Genomic DNA, 7,586 nt, shown 5'->3' on the forward strand with positions numbered 1-7,586 from the left:
TTGAAATAGCTCCACTGGAATTCCATCACCTCCACTAGCTTTGTTTGTAGTGATGCTTCCTAAGGCCCAGTTGGCTTTGCATTCCAAGATGTCTGGCTCTGGGTGAGTGATCATACCAAACAATTATCTGAGTTGTGAAGATCTTTTTTGTATAGTTCTGTGTATTCTTGCCACCTCTTCTTAATATCTTCTGCTTCTGTTAGGTCCATCCCATTTCTGTTCTTTATTGTGCCCATCTTTGCATGAAATGTTCCCCTGGTATCTCTAATTTTCTTGAAGAGATCTCTAGTCTTTCCCATTCTATTGTTTTCCTCTATTTCTTTGCATCAAACCCTTATGAAATCACCCATAAAACAGGCCTCACCCCATGCACTTCATTTGCACCACTCTGGGGTCCTACTCCCTCCTGCCTCCTAGCAGAGCCATTTGTGTAGCTCTATCATGTCTCACAGTAGGTTGCAAACACCTCTAAAGAGATCTTTATCTTAGTCATCTTATCCCCCAAACCTGTCATGGTGTCTGACACACAATAAGTATTCAATACGTATTTGTGGACTTAATACCTATTGATAGCATTTTAAACTTCCCCAACTTGCATTTAGTTTCAAAAAGGAGAAATCAAATCCAATAAGTTAAATGCAGAAAGCAGAAACTAGGAGGCTTTATACAACTTTTCCAAATTCTTTCATATTGCTCCACTTCAGGTGTTTACCAAGTGAATAAGGAAATTAAAAAGCAGCTACAAGCTGTTTTAATAGTCAGACTTGAATTCAATTTGGAATCAGGACAGAGATATATTATTTTTGAAGGTCCTTAACTGAAAAAGAATGGAAAATATGTTAAATAAAACTCAGAATCAATTATAGTCTGATATGTGCTGTTTTGAAAGAGAAAACAAACAATAGCATCTTAATAATGTCTAATAATTCCCACAGCATAGGGACATGAAAAATATTCATTCTGATAGACAACATTTCAATTTTGGTTCTTGTCCTTCAACATGATAAACAAAGAGCACCCTCTGAATGTCCTATTTTTAAGAGTGAACTGTGCAGAAGGGATCTTAATTTCAGAATATTCAAGTTCAAATCATGAGTCATCTTCTCCATTTCAATCACAATTCTGGTATACTTTTTGTTGGCTAAAATGAATATTTCTTACTGTAGGAAAAAAAAATAATCTAAGCAAATTGGCACACTCACTTTCAAAAACTTAAACCAAACACATTTTGGTACCAACATAAACAGGCCTTACCCAACTTTGCAGTGTCTTTCAAGACAACAAAATGGCTTTTCTTAAAACTCCCTTAACCGTATTATGAATATATCACATATCACAAATCCATACTACATTATTTTGATTGTAAGAAGCCAGTTCAAATATTTAATGTGGATAATTCTGAAGAGCAAAATTCTCTCCAGGGAGCAACATGATGACCATAGCTGCCTGCCAGGTAGGATCCCAGCTGTGAAACTAAATCCAATCCCCACGTGACCTCCAGAATGTTCTTGCCCTTTTCAGCTTTCAGTTGTTCAGCGGCTCTCTAGTACCTTCAGAAGAAAGGACAGACCAAGAAGCCCTTTCAAGGCCTGAATTCCTCTTTTCTCATTAGCTTTATATTTATCTCCATATAGAACTACTCCAAATTTCCTATATATGCCTTTCTATTTTATATTGGGTTGAACAAAAAAAATTCACTTTTCCTTGTGGAAAAACCTGAACCTAGTATCGCCATGGTTTTGGTCAAAATGCAAAATAGCCTCCCAATTCTCACCCGTTCTTTCTCCCTCCTCTGATTCTCTCTCTGCCTCTGCAAAGCAAGGTGTAGTCACACAATTTCACTCCCAAGTATACACACCTGAATGTTTATAGCAGCTTGATTCATGGTAGCCAAAAAGTGAAAACAAACCATTTCTACATAGGCTGATAAACAGATCAACTAAATGGGAAATGCCCATGCAATGGAGTATTACTTGGTACTAAAAAGGAATGAAATACTAACACATGCTACAACATGGATGAATCTTGGAAACACTACACAAAGCAAAAGAAGCCATATACAAATACTGTAAGATTTCATTTACATTAAATAGTCAGAATAGGCAAACCTATAGAGATAGAAAGCATATTAGTGACTGAACAGGGATGGAAGAGTTGGGGGAAATAGAAAGTAACTGCTAATATTTACAGAATTTGGGGTAAGGTAACAAAAAGATTCTAAAATTGATTGCAGTGATGGTTGCATATCTCTATGAGTATACTAAAAGCCATTGAATTGTGTAGTTTAAATGAGTGAATTGTGTGGTATATAAACTGTCTCTCAATAAAGTTGTTATTAAAACAATGCTCACGGAAGGATAAATTAGGAGTTTGGAATTAACATATACACACTACTGTATAAAAAACAGATAATTAACAAGAACTTACTATATAGAACAGGCAGATTCTTTACCACTGAGCCACCAGGAAAGCCCAGGTATATGGAGATGGATAATTAAATCACTTAGCTATATACCTGAAAATAAAACAACATTGTAAATCAACTATCCTCCAATATAAAATAAAAACTTTTTAAAATAAGACAATGTTCAAGGAAACTCCAACATTTCCCTGAACAGTCTGTAACTCCATCCTCTGATTACCTCTATCCCTGGCACATGAATTTTTATCACTAATTTATAACAACTAAGAGCTGTCATTTTTCCAGTTCATAGCCAATATCTTATTTAGTATTTCTAATAAATTCAAGATAAGTATATTATCATATGACTTTGCAATTAGACACATTTTTAAGTGCTATGTCATTCAGTAGAACTGTTTCTTAAAGACAGAAGCTGCACATATGTGTCTCACTATGATCAAGTGGAATTTTTTTTTGTTTGGTCCAAAGTCACAATGTTCTTAAAAAGCTTTAAATTAGTTGATGACATTTTAAAAATCTGGATATTTTATATAAAAATACATTTTGCTAACTTATCTTACAGAAATTCATAAAGCCTAATTATGAGATGTGACCAAAGCCTTTAAATCTGGAGAGCCCTCTCCAACTTGCCACCGTCTTTACCCCTCCTTAATGTCCCATATTTATCTCACTTTACTAATTAATGCTACCTGCATAAGGTATCATAATGAATTTATAAACAACTACCACTGGGCAAGACTTTGCATTCCTTCTATTCATCTTTGCATTCCTGTGGTGCCTGAACAGTACCTGATAAGTAGCATGGGCACAATAAATAACCCTGAATTGTTACCTCTCTAACGTTATACGTGAGTGGTATTCTAGAGCATGTTTCTGCACCTCCTCTGCTCTTTTTTCTCCATTTTACCAGCTAATAAATTCTCAGAGCACAGCCTTGCATTGGACTCTTGGTTGAAATCAGTTCAACCAAGTTCAAATCCTAGCCTTCCAGGGAAACAAAGGGAAGTAAGATCTTACTCACAAAACCATCAGCAAATAGTACCAAACACTATTAAAATGCAAGCATGCTATACAGATTATAGAGATGGATTTCTCTGCCCCCATCCCAAATAGATTCAAGCTGAATAAGCTTTAGAAAAAGCTTATATATGAACTCTTAAGATCTTCCTAACTGATTACCCAACAAAGACTGGAATGGTCCAGTCTGAAATTGATATATGAATTTTCTAGGAGGGTATATTTTGCCAAGGAATTTAACAGCATAAACAAAACTTATAGGAGTTTGTTTAACCTACTTATCAGGAAAGAAAAAAAATTAAAGGCTTATTAACGCTATTATTGTTTATATGCAAATTATACTGACTAAAACCAATCTTCAGTTACTTAAAATACTTCCAAAAAGACCCGTGAAGCATTTTATTAGCACCTGGTACTGACTACAGTGACAATATACTGAACTCTGAGTCAAGCTTTCACTGGCTCACTGGTGGTGCAGAAAAGTAGCCCACTTTTATACACAGAGTTATATTAATCATATACATACATTGAAGTGCAATTAGTCATGTATGTACTATACATAAATATAAGCTAAATCTTTCATCTGCTAATAATGTAATAATGCTTTATTTATCTTTCTAATTTTTACTCATTCTCACAGAAAATTAGAAGAAAAAAATATTAAATTTTTAATAATACCAACAACCCAAAGACTAATATTTAATATTTTAGTATCTTTCTTTATAGTCTTATTTTTATTTTTGCATAATTTTAATCATAAATTGCTTTTGCACATTGCTTCTGATTCTAAATTATAACTCAAAATTTTTAATGGCTGCTTAATACTTCATTGTGTGTATGTATCCAGATTTACAATAACGATTTCCCTATTATTGAACATTTAAGTTATATCTTATTTTTCAGATTTATTAAGAATGCTGCAATTATCGTTCAGTAAAAAATGTTTTTTCATATTTCAAGTTATGTCCTGAGACTAAATTCCCCCAAAGTAGAATTACATTGTTAGCATCTTCATTTGTATTTACCTAAGTTCCATGAAGGTTGGATTGATTTCCCTTCCTACCAATTGTGTAGTTCACCAATCCTTTCTCGGCGAAGATTGTTTTCTTCTGGAGTCTTCTCAATTGTGATGGATAGGGCTGGCTGCAGACAATCTGCAGAAGTCAGAGAAGAATGTCCTTGGTGCCTCATCATTTGCTTTTCACCCCTGTTCATGCAGCCACCTTGATCCATTTCTGTGCTGCTCCCTGTGTCCCCCTCGCCTTCAGGCCCATAGCGCCTCTGCTTCTGCGCCTGATTTCCAGTAGGGAGTTAATTGCTGGAGCCACTTTTTTTTTTTTTTAATCTAGAAATACATACAAGGGAAGGTATGTTCATCTTAAAGAGGATCTGCATCTGCTACAAGGAGCTACAAGGCTGATGGAAGATCTTTTGGGTATCCAGGAACTTCCTGGGGCCCTTGAATCTGACCTTGCAGAGGCTGCTCGTCTATTTTGAAAGAATTGTTTTGGAGGAAAAAGAAAGAAAGAAAGAACTGGTTTAGTTTCAATGACTTTTATTTATTTGTCCTGGTTGTAAAAGTAATATATGCTCCCTATTAAAAATCTGAAAAATGCTATCTCCAAAAGAATTAAGAAAAAAACCAAAAAACCAAAATCACCAGGATTGCATCACCAGCTCATTACATTTAGTTAGAAGCCTCGGTACCCGCATCTTGTGCCCCCATGGCATCTGCAGCCCAAGGGAGAAGCTAGGTCCTGCCCGTTCCTTTTTGATCAGCTCCCAGAAATTTGTACTTAACCAGGTCTCCAGAATTGGAACCAGAAATCGTGGTTTTATCTCATCTTAGCTCAGAGGGCTTTTGAAAGCTCGGACTAGCAGTTTCTCTCCCTTGTCACTTAGAGGATAGCATGCTTCCTGTCTGTGTTCCAAATCCAGTGGCGTTTCCTGGAATTCAATTGCCTTCCTCTCTCTGCAGAGGAAGTGAACAGCTTAGAAACCTAGGCTGTCCAGAAAGGGAACTCAATTATTGGCATAAACATCCTTATACTGCTTCCCATGAGTGTAATTATCAAATACCTTCCGTTTTGCTTCTTATTTTTAGTACTTCTTGTCAGACATTTGACTCAGGTTAACTTTCTGACCTTTTCTTTTTCTTTAATTTTTATTGGAGTATAGTTGTTTAACAATGGTGTGTTAGTTTCTGCTGTACAGCAAAGGGAATCAGTTATATACATACATGTATCCGCTCTAAGATTCTTTTCCCATATAGGTCACTGCAGAATATTGAGAAGTATTCACTGTGCTATACAGTAGGTTCTCGTTAGTTATCTATTATATATATATTTTATATATAGCAGTGTGCATATGTCAATCTCAACCTTTCTGACCTTTTCGTTTGTGACTTAGTTTTCCTTGGACTCAGCTTCCAAAGTAATTTGTCCTTGGGAGACAGTATGGTGCAGTGGTTAAGGTGGGTCTATTGACAGCACGCTGAGTGCCACCGTAGTGAAATAGGCACTTGGCACATAGCTGGTGGGGATGGTAAGGGGTCCAAGTTCCTTGGAAGGCATTCTGGCACTAGCTGCAAAGTAAAAAATGCATATAGCCTTCAATTCAGTAATCCCATTTCTGGGAATGTATCCCACAGATAGATCTGCACACATAGGAAATTAATATGTGCCCAATCCTTATTCTAGCATTTATATTATTATGTTATTCATTATAATCATATATTATAGTATAATGGTATATTTTAATTAAGGATCATAATAGAATAATGTAAATATATATTATTACACTCTTTTAATTGATACTATTATTATTGACATTATTGATATTTACTATAGTATTTATTTTATTATTTTGTTATAATTATATATGACAATGGTGTATTATATTATGGTATGTTATATATAAGTATCTATTGATATGTTAATATAAGTATAATTTAATTATATTATGATATGTTATATATAAGTATATATTATTCTAGTCTATATTATTATTCTTACTATAGCAAAAGATTTAGAAATAACCAAAATATCCATTAGTAAAAGACTGATTAAATAATGACATGAACATAATGGAATATTATATAGATGTTTCAGAAGTGAGAAAGTCCTCTACATACTGATATAGTAGATATTTAACACTATACAGAAGATACATAATTCATATTATATGAAAGTGAATGGATTTTTTATAATATGTGATCTATATTATATATTCATAATGCACAATATATAAGTTTTTTATATATACATATATATATGTGAGTAAGGCAGCTTGGAGAGAGGTTAAGAGCACAGACTCTGGAGTCAGACTAAGTCAGAAGCCTGTCTCTACCTCTTTCTATCTGTGTGATCTTGAGCAAGTCACTTAATCTCTCTGTGCCTTGACATAATCATCTATCAAACAGAAATAATAATAATACTTATCTCATAGAGTTGGTGAGAGTATTAAATGAGTTAATATGCACAAATGCTTAGAACTGGGCCTGGCACACAGCAGAGAAGAACCATATAAGTGTTAGTTACTTTTATAATCCATTAAGTGAAAACAGCAAAGTTTGGAGGTGTATAATATGCTACATTTAGCATATGATAAAGAAATGAGAGAATATAAGAGGCCCTATTTGCATTTGCTTTTCTTTGCACAGAGCAGCATCAGAAAGATACTTATGGGAGGAAGGGGAGTGGTGTTAGACATAGATCAGTTCAGTTCAGTTCAGTCACTCAGTCGTGTCCGACCCCATGAATTGCAGCACGCCAGGCCTCCCTGTCCATCACCAACTCCCGGAGTTCACTCAGACTCAAGTCCATTGAGTCAGTGATGCCATCCAGCCATCTCATCCTCTGTCGTCCCCTTCTCTTCCTGCCCCCAATCCCTCCCAGCATCAGAGTCTTTTCCAATGAGTCAGCTCTTCGCATAAGGTGGCCAAAGTACTGGAGTTTCAGCTTCAGCATCATTCCTTCCAAAGAAATCCCAGGGCTGATCTCCTTTAGAATGGACTGGTTGGATCTCCTTGCAGTCCAAGGGACTCTCGAGAGTCTTCTCCAACACCACAGTTCAAAAGCATCAATTCTTCAGCGCTCAGCTTTCTTCACAGTCCAACTCTCACATCCATATGACCACTGGAAAAACC

At 35.5% G+C, this 7,586-nt stretch overlaps 1 long non-coding RNA gene across 1 annotated transcript; it reads right to left on the minus strand.

The window, feature by feature from the left end:
* Window positions 1-735: 735 nt before the first annotated feature.
* On the minus strand, window positions 736-4,772 carry LOC105001246. Its single transcript, XR_826840.1, has 2 exons — window positions 4,465-4,772; window positions 736-2,515 (listed from the first exon to the last, which is right to left on the minus strand). It is a non-coding gene; the product is annotated as an uncharacterized LOC105001246 (long non-coding RNA).
* Between the last annotated feature and the right edge of the window lie 2,814 nt (window positions 4,773-7,586).

This window comes from Bison bison, unplaced genomic scaffold (genome assembly GCF_000754665.1).
Source record: "Bison bison bison isolate TAMUID 2011002044 unplaced genomic scaffold, Bison_UMD1.0 scf7180017864380, whole genome shotgun sequence".
In the NCBI taxonomy this organism is placed as follows: Eukaryota; Metazoa; Chordata; class Mammalia; order Artiodactyla; family Bovidae; genus Bison; species Bison bison.